At 37.6% G+C, this 21,154-nt stretch overlaps 1 long non-coding RNA gene and 1 pseudogene across 1 annotated transcript; both read left to right on the forward strand.

The window, feature by feature from the left end:
- The window catches only part of LOC117981179 (uncharacterized), a 119,726-nt pseudogene that overhangs the window by 80,372 nt on the left and 18,200 nt on the right, over positions 1–21,154 (forward strand).
- Positions 143–20,361, forward strand: LOC103785027 (uncharacterized). The gene is made up of 8 exons (XR_008626194.2): positions 143–935; positions 1,145–1,246; positions 3,340–3,411; positions 5,636–5,685; positions 6,923–6,950; positions 9,065–9,089; positions 9,819–9,938; positions 11,393–20,361. It is a non-coding gene; the product is annotated as an uncharacterized LOC103785027 (long non-coding RNA).

Consider the following 21,154-nt stretch of genomic DNA (forward strand, 5'->3'; position numbering starts at 1 on the left):
TGTGAGACATTATAATTGTTAACAGATTTCTTTGTTTTAAACTTACCTGGTATATCTTTTTCCATTCTTCTGTTTTCAACCTTTCAGCATACGTTTAAGTATTTCTTTTGGTGACAACATAATATTAGACTTTTTTCCCTTAAGTCCAATTTAAGCATCTGTCCCTTAATTAGTGAATTTATGCTCTTTACATATATGGTAATTGTCATAATACTAGGACTTATTTCTTTCATTTTGTTTGGGATTTGTTTTCTTATGCTATTTTAGGTGCTGCATATTCTTCCTATTGATTTCTTACGCTTATCAGCATACATTTCTTCTCCCAACAAGACATAGTATTTTGAAATGCTTCATCACATACCTGCCACCATCTAGTTCCTACTCTTACCCTGTTCCTTCTGCTTCATGTAGATATCATATAGAATTTTAGTCATGGTTTGTCCTAGATATAATTTCTCCTCTTTTCTTTGGTTGTTGCTTTTTTTAGACTATAGTGAACTTGAACATTTGGCAAATGTTTTATGTCTTTGTGCCCTAGTTTTCTTATTTATAAAGTGAAAATAATTCCACCTTCCTCACGTGGCTTTTTGTGGAAGGTAAATGTGGCAGTGTGAGTGAGAATGCTTGATAACATGTGAATAATTATGTGAGAGGTGATTATCAGTCAAAAATTACCTTTTATTCCAATGCCCGCCCTTTTCTACTTCACTCAAGTACTCTTTTCAATCTCCTTTTCAGAATTCGTATTTCCTTTTCTTTACCCCATAGTCCTTTGTGCTTTTATGATTAAAAGAAGTCTGTGTGTGTTCCCAAGCCCAGAGCTGCTGGTAGGCTCCAGCAAGGGAGATGCTGTGCGGCCTGTTTCACCAGGTTTAGCACAGTAAGCTGGGAAAACCCAAGGGAAAAAGCCTTTGGGATGTCGATGAGTGTGGAAGGTAGGGTGTCATTGGAGCTATCACTATTCAGCAAAAGAAGGGAACTGTGAAGGTGGAGGATACAGCATTTCCTTCTTTAACAAAAGCAGGCTTGGTGTGGGAACAGTGGGCTCTATAATGTAATGAAAACTATTTTCAAATACTATTGAAATTAAAATATATTATTGCAGTGTATGGCTTAATGTAATGGTAACTTTATTTCTTACCAGGCTCATATTGGCAACTTATTAACTTCAAAATTCTTCAGTTATAAGGATTTTGATACTTTATTATATACCTGTGCAGCGGAGTTTGACTTTATGGAAAAAGAGGTAAGATGTGATTTCTAGTTCTGTTTCCTAAGGTTTTGGCCCATACATTTTTCGTAAAGGGTGCCCCTCTTATATCAGACTCTTTATGTGCTGTTTTCTCAGTTTGAAGGAAAAGGAAAATCTGGCAACTTAGAGAAAGATTTTTCTATTTACTTTAGTGCAGCTCCCTGAAATATATGGCCTTTACTTATTTTGATAATTTAGAAATACACATTCAGACTAGCAGTGGTTTTCTAGGCGAGTAAACACAGAGGCATTAAAAGTTGCCATTTTTCAGTGATACCATTAATTTAGTCAAGCTTTCAAACTCTTACATTTCCACTCATTTTGTGGTTATTTAAACAGATATTTGCTTTGAAACATCAAGTCCAAGCTTTTCCTTCCAACAGCATTTTTCTTTCTAAAACTGTATTCAGAGATTTAGAAGGAAAGCAGAGAGTAGTTTAGTGGATTGTGAGACAGAAGCCTGCAATTTTGCTTGATGTTCTTGAACAAGCAACTCTCATTCCTTGTGTTACAGTTTACTAGTTTCTAGTAGCATGCCATAAACAGATATTGTGAAGACAAAATGAGATAATACAAAGGAAAGTACTTTGATATTTTAAATAAATAAATATTTAAATAAATAAAATACTAATTTGCAATACTTTATGAGCTGGTTTAGTTCAATAAACATGTATATATGTGCATTTTTAACACCATCCATGTGGTACTGATTAATTCTATTATCTGTGTCACTCCTTCAGAGTGGTATGTGTGTGTATATGAAACTGGCCAACAATACTCTATTGACATGTTAGTTTCCCTCATGATCCCACTGTGTCAGCCCAGTGTCCAGAGTTCCAGACCGGTGGATGAGAGGGCACCACACAGGAAACTTTTATCTACCAGCCATTTGGAGTTGAGTGTGTTCTGCAGAGGTACTGTTTACTCCAGTGGCCTGTCAGTCTTCATTTATTGTGTTCCGGCAAATGGTTTTGACACACAATGGCTGACAAAGGTATATGAGTTTTAGTGTTAAACCTGCTGAAACAAACAAAGGAAGCATATCTTGCAAGACATTGAAATGCATGTTCATAGGGGTTCAAGACTCCTTCACATATTAGAGAATTAGGATGTGGTAGAAGTTGTTTAATGTTATTGAGAACATCATACATACTGCTACAATCTGAGAGTATTAAATGTAAGTTATGTAATGAAAGAAATAATTTATTGAGGCATAGCATGACTTCAGCTAATTTGAAGAAAATAGCAAAGCTGTTTCCAGCATACCATTCCTCATCACTGTAAGTATCTGAATTCTTAGGGACTGTGCTGTAGAGACAGAGTAGTGTCAATTCAGGGAATATATGTTCCAATTATGGTACACCCATACAATACCTATAACGTGGTATTTCCTAACATGATATCATACTGACATGGAAAGATGCTTAAGATATATAAGGGAGTAAACAAAATGATATAGTCTTATTAATGCATAATTAACAAACATAAAAGTAAAAAAAAGTGTAAAAGAGCAAAATTTTAAGAGTGGTTTTTTGGGTGGAGAGATAATCGAGAGGTATAGGGCTTTGTTATTAAACTTATTTCTATTTTTTTTCTGCTACTAAAGAAAATGTAAAAGTCTTTTGTTCCCCTCAAACATCGATGATTATTTTGTTTATGTGTGAGAAACTGTGTGTGTGTGTGTGTGTGTGTTTGTGTGTGTGTATGTTTCAATGATAATATTTTTATCCCCCACAAAATATACAGGAAAAGCTTGTTCCATTTAAGGAGCTTTACGTACCTTAGATGAATATTAAGTTGGTCTCTCTAGTTAGATAAGTAGCATGCAAAAAGTGAGCAGTAATCTTTTCAGTGACATTTCACACTTACAGGTGTTTGGGTACTGTATTTTTAGTGTTTCAACTCAGCATTTTGGGGAAGTTCATTTCTATGGAAATGCACTTTCCTTTTTATGATGGCAGTCAGTGAGAAGATTGGTGAATGTTCATATTTCTCTACTTTTAGAAATTTACCTATTTCATTATTTGAAATGAAACTTTATTTGGTTAAAATGTTTCCTTCTAACAAAACATCTCTTTGAATTTCAGACTCCACTGAGATACACAAAGACATTATTGTTTCCAGTTGTTCTTGTAGTGTTTGTTGCTATTGTTAGAAAGGTATGTCTATCACTTAAGAGCTCCTTCTTATAATAGAATATTTTCTTGTTTTTACATAGCAGTTGCATATACTTGGCCACATATTAATCTGATACAATGTTTTGTATGGGCTTACTGTAACATATTCTATGTTTTCTTAATGATAGTTTTTGATAGACATTTATATATCTTCAAAATATTCTATCTGCTAGCATAAAATAGACATCGGAAAATGATGGCTCAAGTTTCAATAGTCATGTATTTTGGAAGGCATGATCAGAGACCATATTGACCCAGATACAACTTGCCTGTGTAAATTATTACTGGCTTTTACCTTTAATGTAATATTTCCCTAAAATATTTAATATATACCTTTCTAAGTGATTGTGCAGTGTGCAGTAACTCCTGGATTGTGTTTATTATTAATCAGAAAGAAAAAAACAGTATTTGCAATGTGTTGATGAACTAGATAAAATGTTTAGGATCCCCAGCTTGGCTTTGATAATAAAATTCTAAGCCCAGATATAAATAAGGTCAAAGCAAGTGTGATATTCCCTCTCTTTTTTTCTTTCAAGAATTGTGCACTCTGTAACCCAATGTGTCTTAAGAGAATGAATAGAAGTTAATCTGTGATGGAAAAAGAGATGACAGACCTTAAAAGTTTCCTGATCTGTAGCCAGTGATTTATGTGTTAACACAATTTCATTTATTTGTAGAATATTCTGTATTATAACAATTGTTCATATTATATATTTGTACTCTTTGTATAGAACAATTTCACGTGAGTATTTAAATTGTTTATTCGACAGCCCTATGGGGTAGACAAATGTTAACTCCATTTTAACATACGGAACTGAAAGATCAAAGATGTTAGGAACGTCACATCATGTCCACTTAAAAGCAAGGGAAGAGTGTGACTCGGGCTCTGCACCTTCCCCCATCATTGGGCTACGTCTGGTATTCAGCTATGCACTCCGACAGCACTTTTCATCTCTAATCAGTTAATAGTCAGTTCCTGGCCAGGTGCAGTGGCTCATGCCTGTAATCCCAGCACTTTGGGAGGCTGAGGCTGACGGATCACGAGGTCAGGAGATCGAGACCATCCTGGCTAACACATTAAAACCCCATCTCTACTAAAAATACAAAAAATTAGCCGGGCGTGGTGGCAGGCACCTGTAGTCCCAGCTACTTGGGAGGCTGAGGCAGGAGAATGGTGTGAGCCCGGGAGGCGGAGCTTGCAGTGAGCCAAGATCGCACCACTGCACTCCAGCCTGGGCGACAGAGCAAGACTCTGCCTCAAAATAAATAAATAAATAAATAAATAGTTCCTGCTGTGTGCTAGGCTTTGTGTGTGCTTTGCACATTTATATACTTTATGTGGATTTGAACCTAGTGGGTACTCAAAAACTACTAAGCACTGGCCATCCAGAACATATGCAAAAGACAGCAACCTGAGTGTTGACAGATGATGAAAACTATTAGCTGGGCTGTTTCGTTTAGAGAAGAAAAGATTCAGATGGAAAGTGGATAATTACTTTGAAATATGTTAAAAGCCTGCCCCTTGAAAATAAGGTTACACACAATCTGGCTCCTTAGAATCATGGCCAATTCCAGGCGGTAGGACTTTTGACCAGAACTGATCTCGACTGATAAGTGTTATAGATTCAAGCAGCAGCTGGCGGATTCTAAGGGCTGGATTACAGCCTGTCATCAGTGTTGTAGAGAATATTTGTACTGGAGATAGGATTTTAGATTAGATGACCTCCTCGTTATTGCTAAATATGAAAGCACAGTGACTGTTTTGAATGCTTCCAGCTGTGATTATCAACCTCTGAGCCAGCTCTCCAGTTTTCTGAGTGCGCTGTTAAGAAGAGGTGTTGCCAACAACGTTGGCATGGTGGAAGCAGCACTGAACGTGAATTTGAAGCCAGAAGATCTGGTTTCAAGACTGCAGTGCTTCTTAGTAGTTGTCTACCTACAGGGCGATCATTTAATCCATATGAGCCTGTTGCTCATTTACAAAACGAGGATGATATAATCTACCCAACAGGGTTGTTGAATATTAGTGTTGATCAAATACTACACAAATATAAGATTATGTTGTTGTGATTATTATTTTCTGAGTTATCTCTTATCTCTATACTTATATTTTTCATTAAAAGTTTTACAGTTTAGAAGATACTTTAGTTAAAATATCATTTTTCCCAACACAGCTTTTCTAAAGTGTTTCAAAATCTATTTACAGATTATTAGTGATATGTGGGCTGTCTTAGCTAAACAACAGACACACATAAGGTAAATATGCTATTAAGAATTTTGTTACCTCCTCTGTTCATTTATTAAATAGATATTTACAGTGTATTAATTTTATACTCACATGTTGTGTACCTAATATTTGATAATTGATGTTTTTATTGTGGTCATTTCCCTTCTTGGTGTTTCTTCTTATTTCCTATCTGTGCAGAACACAGCACATCACTTATTCATCCTTCAGATGTTATCCAGTACAGTCTGACAGTAGCCCTGCACATAATCTACACTCGAAGGACACAGTTTTATACTTCAGTTCAGCAGGGAAAGTAAATTATTATGTGAGTGGTTTTAGGACCAGTGGACTGCCTTTTGGGAAATGAGCAGGGAAATATAAAATTGGATTCATACCTCACTTTTTGCAGAAAATAAATTTCAGATGAAGCAGAGAATTAGGTATAGAAAAAAAATAAAGCCCCAAAATTAACTAAGAGGGTACGTTTATAATCTGAGAGTTAGGGAGGCCTACAGTATGCTTGGTATTTTCTGCCATCACACCCTTCATCTTACTCTCTTACCGTTTATCACCCTTTGTACTTAAATGTTGATGTGTGACCTGTATCTCCTGAAGGGAGGGATCATTTTTGTTCAACAGTTTATATACAGTGCCTGCAAGATAGTAAAGGATAGTAGTTGAATGAGTGAGTATTTACATATGACTAATGAACATGAAAAGGTAGTCTTGATCCTATGGTAAAGACATTCAGGTTGAAGTGAAGACCTTTTCACTTCTTATATTTCTAAAAATTAATAGTATACCCAATGCTTGCAAGAGTGGGAGGTAGTAGATGGGAGGGAAATTTGGCAATACACAGTAAAACATATAGTGGGCCTGTCCTTTAGCCCTGCAGGTTCCAACAGTGCAAGTGTACCCTCTAGAGATGCTCACAGAAATACAGAGATGATGGGGAGAGATGCCTTTTGTAGTATTGTGTGTTATGTGAGAAATGGAAACATCCAAAATATCTACTATGATCCAATCATAGAGTGGAATGTTCGGCCATCTTTCTGGAAATAGGTCCAGTATACATTATTGAATTTTAAAAATTGCCTGTGTGTGTGTGTGTGTGTATAGGATGATTATACTTCTGTTTAAAATTTGGAGATTTTTATGTGTTTGTGCATAGAAGTGATCTGGAAAGATAAATCCTGTAATTATTAAGAGTGTGGGATTGGAAGATGGAGTGAAGGTAGTTTTAACTTTACTTTTATTCTTTTGTAGGATTTTGGGAGGACAAGGATTGTCTAATGTATGTATCTATATTTTCTGTTCTTTTTTTTTTTTTTTTTTTTTTTTTTTTTTTTTTTTTGAGACAGAGCCTTGCTCTGTCGCCCAGGCTGGAGGAGTGCAGTGGCACAATCTTGGCTCACTGCAACCTCTGCCTCCCGGGTTCAGGCAATTTCATCTGCCTCAGCCTCCTGAATAGCTAAGACTACAGGCGACCACCACCATGCCTAGCTTATTTTTGTATTTTTTGTAGAGACAGGGTTTCACCATATTGGCCAGGCTGGTCTTGAACTCATGATGTCGTGATCTGCCTGCCTCAGCCTCCCAAAGTGCTGGGATTATAGGCATGAGCCACCTTACCTGGCCCTATATTTTCTTTTATAATTTGAATATACACACCCTTATATTATTCCCTCACCTCCAAGTCTCTGCCAACATAATGATAAATTATTGCACATACTCCTGAGAGAATCCTTGTTCTCACTTAGAAACAATTTACTGTAACATATACAGTTATATGTTTATACCTGTAACATTTGAGTTGAGGGCTAAGGGGGAAAGAAAAACGTTCTGGTTTACAATGCCAAAATTTTTCTTCATTTGAGGTGAAATTACTTTTGAAGAGCTCAGGAGGAAGCTACAAAGTTTCAGCTGTAGTATGCAGCTCTGGAAGAGGAAGGTGGAACTTCTCACAGAAACAAAGCTGTCCCTTCAAGAGTAATAACTCACCTATAGAAATAATTATAGGAAACCATTAAGCTTCATGGGGTTTTCAGTTCAAATAGGATCAGAGCTCTTTTTTGGAAGAGGAGTGGCAATGTTGACATTTTATTTTGCATAGCTACCAAAGCCAGTGTAAAAAGGAGAAGAGTAGGACATAAATTTTAACTATGAAAGACGTGAATGCCAATATTCTCTTTACTCAAAGACCCAGGAAGTAAAGTGGGTTAGAGGCAGCATGATGTAGTAAAAAGTATATTGGCTCTGAAGTCAGGCAGAATATAGTCCTGGCTGCCACTTAGCAGCTCTGTGATTCCCTTTCCTTGGCTGTAAATTGGGGTAATAAATGGTTGTAGGATTAGAGTTAATGGAATGTACTAAGCATATTAACATTGTAAGTACTCAACAAATGGTAACTGATAGTTTTTATGTGGAGTGAAACAAGAATAAAGAACTGTTTCATCTCCTTCACTAGCCCCCTATGTACTACTGAGTTTGCTAATATATCAGTCTTTTTGAGGCCAAATTCTCAAATTAGATTATATGCTACCTGGATTAACAGTTTTTTGTTTTTTTGTTTGTTTGTTTGAGACGGAGTCTCGCTGTGTTGCCGAGAATGGAGTGCAGTGGCACTATCTCGGCTCGCTGCAAGCTCCGCCTCCCAAGTTCACGCCATTCTCCTGCCTCAGCCTCCTGAGTAGCTGGGACTACAGGCGCCCGCCACCACACCTGGCTAATTTTTTGTATGTTTTTTTGGTAGAGACGGGGTTTCATTGTGTTAGCCAGGATGGTCTCGATCTCCTGACCTTGTGATCCGCCCACCTCAGCCTCCCAAAGTGCTGGGATTACAGGCGTGAGCCACCACACCTGGCCTGGATTAACAGTTTATTGATACACTTGTTCATTCATTAAAAATGTTGAGCTGTAAGTGCCAGGTATTACTCTAGAACTTGGGAACATATCAGTGCTTAAGAAAGAGAAGATGTGCATTGTCAACTACACATTTCTGTCTCTGACACAGACTTCTGCCTTGAACTCAGATTTACACATATAACCACCTATTTGTCATCTCTACTTGGTTGCCTAGTGAAAATCTCAAAGGTTTTTTTCATTCCATGCTTTGCTGGGTTATCACCAGTGAGGGAGCTGGGACACCACAGTGTGCCTTTGTTGTCCTAATAAATACCCATGTAGTCAAATAGGATATAATACAACATTGTCATTCTTCATAAATTTTCTTAAAATAGTATAGCACCAGTTTTGGCATGTAACTTTTAGTTATTTTGATTTGCCTATATGTGTCCTGAGAGAATGTTATAGAAGTTGTAAAACTCCTATTTGCAAGATGAAAATGCAAATATATGAAGTAAGTGCTTCAATAATGAATTGATGGCAATATATTTTTTTCTGTTCCAGAAAACACCAGTTTGATCATGGAGAGGTAAAGACTTAATATCACTATAATTTTACTTATCTTAAAGTTGCATGCATTTGGACTTTCCTTTCTAGTTCCAGTTTCTAACTTTGTTGGAATTGTCAGCAATCATCTTGAAAATAGCCTGTTATATGTTTTTATGAGAATGCTACATGCAGATTCACTGACCATTCATTTGTTAAAATTAACTAGGAAACTCATCTGTTCTGCTCTGATCATCTTTACACTAATGGCAGTTGATTTCTGGAGCCCATTTAGACATATGTATGAGGTGTCTATTGCATGATTGGAAATCACTTTCCTCTCTGCTCACCTTGCTTGAGGCCTCAGAGATGTGATTGGTTACTGCTCCCATCTCCTAGTGGTCCAGTCTGGTTTTGAGGGCAGTTCCAAGGTGGAGCCCTCAGATCTTGAGGCAGCAGTCATTTCTTTTACCACTGTCTTTTCTTGGTCTGATGGTAGCATCAAGGTAGATTTAAAAATGTGGGCTTGATTAACCACAGGTTTGACTCTGAGAATCACAGAAACACTTGCCTTAATGACTTTATAATTTTAGCCTTCCACTAAAATGGAACAGTTTGAAAGTGAATTTTAAAAATTGTTTTAGAAATTTCAGAAACCAAAGTAGTAGTATTTTTTGTTACTAAGGAGAACATACCCCTTTCTGCATATTGCCAGCTTAGTATTCTTAAACTTCACAAACAGTAGGAGTAAAAAACATTTTCTTTCTTTCAGCTGGTTTACCATGCATTGCAATTGTTAGCATATACAGCCCTTGGTATTTTAATTATGAGACTAAAACTCTTCTTGACACCACACATGTGTGTTATGGCATCACTGATCTGCTCAAGACAGGTAACATGTTATGTTGGAGTATAGCTACTGTGATAATTTTAGCCTTTATTATTGAGTGGCCCTAAAATAATGAATTACAAAGTCTTTTAAGTGATTCTAGTTAAAGCTCTTCATGGTTTTGTACTTATCTTTCTTAAAGGGTAAGGGCCAAAGCTGATCATTTTCTATCTTTCTAAAGATTTAAAATAGTTGTTGGTGTACAACAAATACCGATTTAGTACAGACTGAGTTCATGAGTGATTACTGCAGGTGCTGATAGAAAGCAGAGCTTAATTGTACAAATAATAACTTTTTTTTGTTTTGACATTCACATCACAAAGAATTCTAACAATTTCAAGTTATAAGTGCTTGAAAATTATATGTTCCTTTTTTAGTATCAAACTTATTCTTTTTTTCTCATTTGGTGCACATTTGTGTGCACATTCTTGACTTGTGCTTTTTAAAATTTAGTTTAAACCTTCCTTGGTGGTTTGTTGCTTATTTTTCCTGGATAACTACCTCCTTGCTCTGTATTCACAGATTTATGCTTCTCCATAGTGTCACCTTTCTATCAGTCAACCAGCCTAGGTACAACAGCAGCACCTCCCTTAAACATAGCAGATAGTCAGTGAGCACCTACACTGTGCACTCTAGGGATGGAGGAGAGAGTAGTAGACAGAAAAGTCAAAAGCCAGTGTTTATAAGCCCTCAAGAAACTTGAAATTAGCTCTGTAGACTTGTAGAGAAAGATCAAGAGAGCAAAGTGTTGTTATGGTGTGTGGACTATTTGGATGTGGAAAAAATTAGCCAGCCTGGAAGTTCCCAATCAGAATGTTGTATTATGTTAGAAAGGCACTACTTTCTACCTTTCTGACCCCTTCAGGCTGGCACAAGAAAGGAGGCTGGTTGGAAGCCTTTAATCTTGAGTCTTATCCCACAGCATGACTGATGATATAGGTTGATGCAAAAGTAATTGCGGGTTTTGGCATTAAAATAGCAAAACCTGCAATTGCTTTTTCACCAACCTAATAGAAAGTGTCACCCAGGGCAGGTTTTGCAAGTGTGGGGTTCCTGCTGGTCACACAGGACCTCGCATTCAGAAGGACCCTGAACTTGGTTGAATGTTTGCTGCTGCTGTTTTGAACGTCTTAATACTTTTTTAACAAGAGACCCCACATTTTTGTTTTGCATTGGGCCTTGTAAATTGCATAGGTGGTTGTGGCTTTACTTGAATCTGGGAGTAGAGAAAGCAGGTTGAGAAAAGAGCTTCCTACATTGTGTTCCACTTATATGAGGCTGATGGTAGAATTCTTTTGATCTCAAAGATTATTATTTTGGGGCTTTTTCTTTAGGATAATTAATCCTTTATTTGGGACTCTAGCAGAGGCCACATTCTTCTCTGGGAAGAAGTTTTGCATGACAGATGCATACTACTTATACTAACAATTACCAATGTATTCTTAATTTGGTTTCAGCTATTTGGATGGCTCTTTTGCAAAGTACATCCTGGTGCTGTTGTGTTTGCTATATTAGCAGCAATGTCAATACCAGGTTCAGCAAATCTGCAAACCCAGTGGAATACTGTAGGGGAGTTCAGCAATTTGCCACAAGAATTTATAGAATGGATCAAATCTAGTACTAAACCAGGTAAAAAAAAAAAAAAAAGTCATATTATTTAGCTGTTTTTCCCACAATTTTATACACCACTGCAAACTCTTAAACCCTAGTTACTTCCACTGATCTCACTCTTTCTAAGCAACGTTGCTTTTAGAATATCTAAAACAAAGGAGATATCAATCCTGTTTAAATGGTTTGCAGGGGAAATGTTATACATATGTTCTTAGTAATTTATTCTGCCACTTTTTATAGATTTTAATTTTTTCAAAATTTATTCACAGTCATAAATGCCACATTTAAAATAATTTTACTGTGCTTATTTTTTTAATGAATTTTTAATATTAGTCCTTCACATTCCTTCTTGAAATAAACTCATGGAATGTGGTATTTTATTCATGTGTGGAAAGGGAGACTTTGTTGTCATCTGAGTATCAAATGATTGAATACTAAATCATCTTCCAGAACTCTTTGTTACTATAAAGCTTTCCTAGTCCATTTCATACTTCTTTTCTAGATTCAGGAAAGATTTCTAAGATTTTTCTTTAAAGAAAGAAATCTTTAATGATGAGCTGATGAAGCTCTATTTTCCAAGGAAAATAGTTTACCCAGGCCTGGCTGCCAACTGCTACTTTATCAGCCATCTGACTTCATTCTTTTATTTTTATTTTTATTTTTATTTTATTATTATTATACTTTAAGTTTTAGGGTACATGCGCACAATGTGCAGGTTAGTTACATATGTATACATGTGCCATGCTGGTGTGCTGCACCCATTAACTCGTCATTTAGCATTAGGTATATCTCCTAAAGCTATCCCTCCCCCCTCCCTCCACCCCACAACAGTTCCCAGAGTGTGATGTTCCCCTTCCTGTGTCCATGTGTTCTCATTGTTCAATTCCCACCTATGAGTGAGAATATGCGGTGTTTGGTTTTTTGTCCTTGTGATAGTTTGCTGAGAATGATGATTTCCAATTTCATCCATGTCCCTACAAAGGACATGAACTCATCATTTTTTAGGGCTGCATAGTATTCCATGGTGTATATGTGCCACATTTTCTTAATCCAGTCTATCATTGTTGGACATTTGGGTTGGTTCCAAGTCTTTGCTATTGTGAATAGTGCCGCAATAAACATATGTGTGCATGTGTCTTTATAGCAGCATGATTTATAGTCCTTTGGGTATATACCCAGTAATGGGATGGCTGGGTCAAATGGTATTTCTAGTTCTAGATCCCTGAGGAATCGCCACACTGACCTCCACAATGGTTGAACTAGTTTACAGTCCCACTAACAGTGTAAAAGTGTTCCTATTTCTCCACATCCTCTCCAGCACCTGTTGTTTCCTGACTTTTGAATGATTGCCATTCTAACTGGTGTGAGATGGTATCTCATTGTGGTTTTGATTTGCATTTCTCTGATGGCCAGTGATGGTGAGCATTTTTTCATGTGTTTTTTGGCTGCATAAATGTCTTCTTTTGAGAAGTGTCTGTTCATGTCCTTTGCCCACTTTTTGATGGGGTTGTTTGTTTTTTTCTTGAAAATTTGTTTGAGTTCATTGTAGATTCTGGATATCAGCCCTTTGTCAGATGAGTAGGTTGCGAAAATGTTCTCCCATTTTGTAGGTTGCCTGTTCACTCTGATGGTAGTTTCTTTTGCTGTGCAGAAGCTCTTTAGTTTAATTAGATCCCATTTGTCAATTTTGGCTTTTGTTGCCATTGCTTTTGGTGTTTTAGACATGAAGTCCTTGCCCATGCCTATGTCCTGAATAAGAGCTATCTATGACAAACCCACAGCCAATATCATACTGAATGGGCAAAAACTGGAAGCATTCCCTTTGAAAACTGGCACAAGACAGGGATGCCCTCTCTCACCACTCCTGTTCAACATAGTGTTGGAAGTTCTGGCCAGGGCAATTAGGCAGGAGAAGGAAATAAAGGGTATTCAATTAGGAAAAGAGGAAGTCAAATTGTCCCTGTTTGCAGATGACATGATTGTATATCTAGAAAACCCCATTATCTCAAGCCCAAAATCTCCTTAAGCTGATAAGCAACTTCAGCAAAGTCTCAGGATACAAAATCAATGTACAAAAATCACAAGCATTCTTATACACCAATAACAGACAAACAGAGAGCCAAATCATGAGTGAACTCCCATTCACAATTGCTTCAAAGAGAATAAAATACCTAGGAATCCAACTTACAAGGGACGTGAAGGACCTCTTCAAGGAGAACTACAAACCACTGCTCAATGAAATAAAAGAGGATACAAACAAATGGAAGAACATTCCATGCTCATGGGTAGGAAGAATCAATACCGTGAAAATGGCCATACTGCCCAAGGTAATTTATAGATCCAATGCCATCCCCATCAAGCTACCAATGACTTTCTTCACAGAATTGGAAAAAACTACTTTAAAGTTCATATGGAACCAAAAAAGAGCCCGCATCGCCAAGTCAATCTTAAGCCAAAAGAACAAAGCTGGAGGCATCACACTATCTGACTTCAAACTATACTACAAGGCTACAGTAACCAAAACAGCATGGTACTGGTACCAAAACAGATATAGATCAATGGAACAGAACAGAGCCCTCAGAAATAACGCCGCATATCTACAACTATCTGATCTTTGACAAACCTGAGAAAAACAAGCAATGGGGAAAGGATTCCCTATTTAATAAATGGTGCTGGGAAAACTGGCTAGCCATATGTAGAAAGCTGAAACTGGATCCCTTCCTTACACCTTATACAAAAATTAATTCAAGATGGATTAAAGACTTAAACGTTAGACCTAAAACCATAAAAACCCTAGAAGAAAACCTAGGCATCTGACTTCATTCTAGTTCTGCCATTGAATCTTGAAGTCATGAACCTGCTGGGCCTCCACTCTGCTACCTGTGAAATAATTGATTTACACTTGAAGGAGACCCCTTCTCACTCTCACTGAGTGTCTTCCTGAGACATTCCTCTTGACTTCCAGATGCAGTGTTTGCAGGTGCCACGCCCAGGATGGCAAGTGTTAAGCTCTCTGTGCTTCAGCCCATTGTGAATCATCCACATTATGAAGATGCAGGCTTGAGATCAAACCTTCCATGCAAACAGACAGTGAGTGGAGGACACCAGCAAAGTAATGAGGAATGTTCCAAAAGGATATGATGAACTGAGGTTTATCAAGTCGGGGAGCAGAAGGCTGAAATAAGACTGCTAAGCTCTAAACAAATCCTTTAAGTCTTCACAGGGCAGGAAAGCGACAACTTTGGGGGCTATCTTCTCTACCAGGCAGAAAAAAGAAGTAATACTGTAGCACTTTCCCACAGGTTAACAGGGCTCTAAAATGTCCAAGTCCTTTTCATCCTGTAACTCCCTGAAGAGTTTAGCTTAGAGTGTTTAGTAAGGTTTTCTCATAGGTGATTTTTCTTGAGTTTGGAGAAGTCATTTGAAATATAATCCCATTCAAAGAGGAGTTTATTCTGGTTTTCACCAGTATAGCCTGTTAGAATGATCTTGGGTGTTTTCTTTATTTTTAGATTTTTTTGAGACTTTAAAAAATAATTTAGAGATGTGTTGTCTAAATTATTTTTTAAAAAAGATTAAATTTTTCATGCAGTTTCTAAGGCAGGTGAAGCTATTCATTTTCTAAGTGATTAGATGAATCTTATTAGCATCTTCTTTTGCATAACAATGGCATGTACATTTACAAATAAGATTTTTCATTAAAAAATCAATCTCATCAAGCTAATTTCCAGACCAATTTTGTTAAATAAGTTTAGTATTTCTAAAATCTAGAAAAAAAACGAAGAACCATTTAATGTGAATTATTGTTGATATCAAAGTTGGGACTGTTGCAGCTTCAGAGTAGTCCTGTAGTTGTATTTCTTGTAGTTCATCCCTGTTCACACACAGGGTACCTTACTCTTATATGTGATAGAGTAGTGAAGAATTTAAGACAAATAAATAAGTGAACAAACACAAAGAGACCAAGTTTGGAAATGTAGGGGTGTGTTAAAGGTCACCCTCTTCTCCACAGCTTGTCCTCCTGCCTTCTGCTTTTGACCTCACTGATGCCCCTTCGCAGGAACTTCCATGGGGAATTTCCTCCTGACTGGATTCTTCTTCATTGTCTTCTAGTCTAATTCAGTGCTTTCTTCCAAATGTGTTATTGTATCATTTTAATCTTGAAAATTTTGTTCCCAATTATTTTTCTTTAAAGAGCCAGAACAAAAATAGTATACTCAATGTATAGTCAGAAAGCAGCTGAAGAAGTGAAGCGAGAACTGATAGTTAAAAGTGAACTATTACATTCTAGAAAAGTCATGGTGTGTAAGAAGATCCAAGTGAGTATCAACACAGTTAACATTTTATAATCATAAGACACGAAGGTTAATTCAAGCACATGGCACATGCTTTGCTGGTGGCGGGGGTGTGTATATAACATAAAGTATACGTGGAAAAAACTTTTTTTTTTTTTTAAACAGGCTCTCTGTTGCCCAGGCTGGAATGCAGTGGCATAATCTAAGCTCACTGCAGCCTCCGCCTAATTTTTGTATTTTTAATGGAGATGGGGTTTTGCCGTGTTGTCCCAGGCTGGTCTCAAACTCCTGGCCTCAAGTGCTACTCCTGCCTTGGCCTCCCGAAGTGCTGGGACTACAGGCGTGAGCCACCATGTCTGGCCTGAAAAAACCTTCTTGATAATGATTTGGAGACTTTCTTTTCTAGTCTTTATAAATATCTTTTTTAAAAATAATGATTTGTATGTGCATACTACCTTAAAGAGATTTTATTGGAACTAGTTGATAATCTCCCAAATTGTTCATATTTGCTTTTGATGTTTTTAAAGAAACTTTTATTTAAAGTTGGATGTATTTTCTTTCAAACGACTTCCAGGGTCTGAAATCAAGTAATGGGGAGTCTCTTTTGGTGAAGTCAGGCAGCTGAGCACCAGGGGCTGCATTATCCTTACTGGGTCTCTGTGCTACACCATGTCCTGTCAATGGATGGGATACCCTGTCAGCATCAACTCAGAATGAAACTTTTCTTTCCTGGTGTTTCACATCTTACTTGAATGGGAAAATGACTCTACTGTGACCCACATTCTCTTGGGTTTATAGTTTTTAAGTTTCTATTTCCACAGAGATGTTTACTAAGCTGAGTATAGCTCCAAGTGACAGTAAGATCTTCAAAGCAGATGTGAATCTAAAGCTATCTAGAAATGTGGCACGTAAGTGACTGGACACCAGGTGACAGTAGCCTGCTTTTAAAGTACCAAAACATTCACTTCATGAAGAGCACAGTACAGGAACAATTTTATCAGAAATAAACACTATTTTATGGAATAATAATATTTTTAAAATTCTTACTACTCTGTAACTAAACAAAAGTGTTCAAGAGATTGCTATATTTGTGGCTTGATCATACTTGCCCACCATATATTTCAATGACACATATGGTATTAAGACAACATTGTTAAATACTGAGTCGTGAGTGAAAAATAGTTCTGTGACATAGTATCTACAGCTTTGCTCATAAGGCAACTAAAATAATTGTTGATTATAAAATGATTTTCCTATGAATGTGTGCTATGTGGTTTGAATTCAGTCAGGATTTATAGAAAATGTTATTTTGTAATAATTTAGAAAATGCTTTAAGCGTTTGTGAATATATATGAAATTCATATACTCACCTTTCACATTGTTATATAAATTTAGGACAGAAAAGTTCTAAGCATCTCATGACGATCTTATCAGGAAATTATATGAAATGAATGATAGGCTGACATTTGCAATAGGAAGAACTCTGTTCTTAGCATAGCTTTCTACCAGAATGGGGATCTTCTTTATTTCTTTGGGCTTCACTCTCTTGAAACAACTGTAAGTTACTGGAACATAAAAATAATTTTCGTAACCTTTTTTCCCCAAGCTAACAATGAGCCTTTGAGAGTTCATTTTCTGCCTAGACCCCTGCATAGAGTTTGAATATGTGAAAGTTGCAGAGGCTTTGTGCTGTAGAGTGTTGAGAGAGCTCCCTGGATTTGCATAGCTCTAACAGTCTCATGTTTGGGTAGGCAGAGCACTGTTTTACCCACACAAGAAGGGATATGAAGGCAAATTCAGGAAGTATGGCAATAAACTTTGCACACTAAACAAAATCAGCAGACATTGAACTGACTTCAAGTCACTTACGAGCACTCAGACTGAGAGTTGGGGTGCAGAAGAGGGTGTGCTGGATTTCCCCATCTGGGCCTTGACTTGCCATTTATTGTGTCTGTCACAGCAGGAGTTGAGTGGGAGGAAGCTACGAAAGTGACTCTCTCATCTGTTTTCCCCACTCATTAAAACAACACTCTCCATCTAGTACAAGATCTAAGCCAGGCTGATGACACACTGTCAGGAAACCTTGGACAGGTCCATTCTGCTTCAACCTTGACACAAAACAAAAGCTGTGCTTTCTGTCCTGACAGGGAAGCAAATGGGGAGTTCAGATAGGAGAGGAAAGTGAAGAATGACTAATATTTATCTAGTGTTTACATTTAGAGTAGGAAGTTTCTTGACAAAGCTTTCTGCCAGGTTTGGGACCTTCCTTATTTCCTTGGCCTTCACTCTCCATTTCAGTTACGATCAGCCTGAAACCCCTGTAGATTGCTGGGACGTGAAAGTATGTCGGAATGGGGGAAGCAGATGGGGAACTCAGTTAGGAGAGGAAGCGGAAGAGGGACCAATATTTATCTAGTGCTTAATCTGTGCCTGGCAATTGGTGAGCACTATGTTTAAATGATCTCATTTACAAGTGGCTTAATTGTATGGCTTGATTATTCCTTAAATATTTGACACTGAGTTTAAATATAAACATTCAAATCTATTTGCATGCAAGTTGTAGATTAGTTTTAAATTAACTACAGTTCTCTGCTTTCTTTTACTCCAATAATACAGTTGACATAAAATACATGCATTTAGAAGAAAATTATTCAGATTTCCACTAATGCTATTTGCAGATGGCTGGCCTGGGGAAACCTTGGGAAACTCAGATGAGGACTAAATAGTGTTGCACAAGGCAAACAGAGCTCCCCAAGACAGCTGTTTGCCCTCTCTTTTTCCTAAAAGCTGTTGAACTCAGGAAAACTGTGGGTCATTCTCTACTTTCTGTGTGTCTCACTCTCTGCCACCATGGGCCCTCAATGTTGTAACAGTTCAGCCTTGACGTGTAGGAGAAAATTAAAAGGTAGAAAACCCATGCCCAGCCATATGATCATAGGTGTTCCATGTCAGTAGAAACCAGTGTCAGCAAGGGTGTGCAAAAAGTGTGCACTTGAACCCTCTTCATGGGAACACTCACTGGCAAAACATTTCTAGGGGATAGTTTGATGAAGGGAAGGTAAGAAAAAAATTGTGCAGTCCTTTGGCAGAGTGATAATGTTGCCTCTAGAGCAGGGGTCTCCAAGCCCCCGGCCATGGACCAGTACTGGTCTGTGGCCTGTTAGGAACCCAGTCTCACAGCAGGAGGTGAGCGGAGGGTGAACAAGCATTACAGCCTGAGCTCTGGCTCCTGACAGATGAGTGGCAGCATTAGATTCTCATAGGAGCACGAACTCTATTGTGAACTCCACATGCGAGGGATCTAGGGTGCACACTCCTTATGAGAATCTAATGCCTGATGATCTGAGGTGAAACACTTTCATCCCAAAACCATTGCCCCCACCCTCCAATCCATGGAAAAATTGCCTTGCACAAAACCAGTCCCTGGTGCAAAAAATGTTGGGGACTGCTGCTCTAGAGGTTTAGCTTGCAGAAGGGAGCGCCGCACAAGACTGCTTGTAGCTGCATTGCTTTATAATGGCAAAATGGGAAACAATTAAAGTATCTGTCTGTAAAGAATTCATTAAATAATAGATATGAGAACTAGCAGCTTTTAAAAACAATAGAGTAGGTCTTTATGCACTGAGATGGAAAAATAGTGCCACATTTTATTGTTCAGTATAGAGTCCCAGAATAATTCCATTTTTGTAAAAACAACTCAAGAGCATCTGTCAGGGTTTTCCAGAGGGACAGAATTAATAGGATAAATCTATATATGAAAGGGAGTTTATTAAGGAGTACTGACTCACACAAACACACAGTGAGGCCCCACAATAGGCCATCTGCAAGGTGAGGAACAAGGAAGCCAGTCCGAGTCCCAAAACCTCAAAAGTAGGGAAGCTGACAGTGCAGCCTTCAATCTGTGGCTGAAGGCCCAAGGTCCCCTGGCAAACCACTGGTGTAGACCCAAGAGTCCAAAAACTGAAGAACTTGGAGTCTGATGTTCAAGGGCAGGAAACATCCAGCACAGGAGAAAGATGGAGGCCAGAAGACTCAGCCAGTCTAGTCCTTCCACATTGTTTTGCCTGCTTTTATTCTAGCCATGCTGGCAGCTGATTAGATGGTACCCACACAGATTGAGGGTGGGTCAACCTCTCCCAGTCCACTGACTCAAACGTTAATCTCCCTTGGCAACACCCTGACAGACACACCCAGAAACAATACTTTGATCCTTCAATCCAATCAAGTTGACACTCAATACTAACCATCAGATAATGATATCTGTGTCTGTATGTGTGTCTGACATTGGATAAGAAAAGATCCAGCAGATAGCAAATATTGTATGTTCTCACTTATAAATGGGAACTAAGCTACCAGGATGCAAAGCAAAAGAATGATATGGACTATGGGGACTTGGGGGAAGCGAGGAGTGGGGTGAGGGATAAAAGACTACACACTGAGTACACTTGATACTGCTCTGGTGATGGGTGCACCAAAATCTCAGTAACTGCCATTGAAGAACTTATCCATGTAACCAAAAACCACCTGCTTTGCAAAAGCTATTGAAATAATTTTTTTTAAAAAAGGTCCAGCAGGATATATGCTGGATTGTTTATACAAGTCACCTCTGAGAAATGCTATTGGAGATGATGGTGACTTTCATTTCTTAAAATGTATGTAGGTCTATATTTGGTACTTTTATAATGACTGATTACTTATAAATTAAATATGTTATTTAAAAAGGGAAAATGATGTACATCCCTGCTACAGTGTTTGCCTCATGGTGGAGAGTGAGGGAGGGACTGCTACTAAACATAAGAGGGACTTGTTGGGAATTTTTTTTCTCTTATTTAGAAATAAAAATAAAAAGGGAAGCAATTATGACAAAACATGAGCAGTTGTCAATTCTCTATAATTTTCCCATATGTTTTTCTGTTTTTTAAAATTCCTCAAAAGGTAGATAGCAGTATCCAACAGTTCTATCTATAAAACTGTTCTTGATTTAAAATAAATGGTACTGTTATTTTGAAGGACTTATTTAGGCAAATGTCATATGATGCCAATTTTACTTATTCTATTCTTTATATATATTGCTTTTGAGATTTAATTATGTATTTGGCTAAGATGTATGTCCAACACTACCTGAATTTCTTTAAATTGATTCATTCTAGAATATCGACTGTCCAGTTTAAGATGTTTTGACCTACTGATTTTTTTACTTTATGACAGTGTTAAAGCCATATGCATTCAGTAGAAAGCATACTTCAAATACCCATACAACCATTCTGTTTTTCAGTGTCAGTACAGCATTCAATAAATTACATGAGATGTTCA

Source organism: Pan paniscus, chromosome 6 (genome assembly GCF_029289425.2).
Source record: "Pan paniscus chromosome 6, NHGRI_mPanPan1-v2.0_pri, whole genome shotgun sequence".
Taxonomy (NCBI): Eukaryota; Metazoa; Chordata; class Mammalia; order Primates; family Hominidae; genus Pan; species Pan paniscus.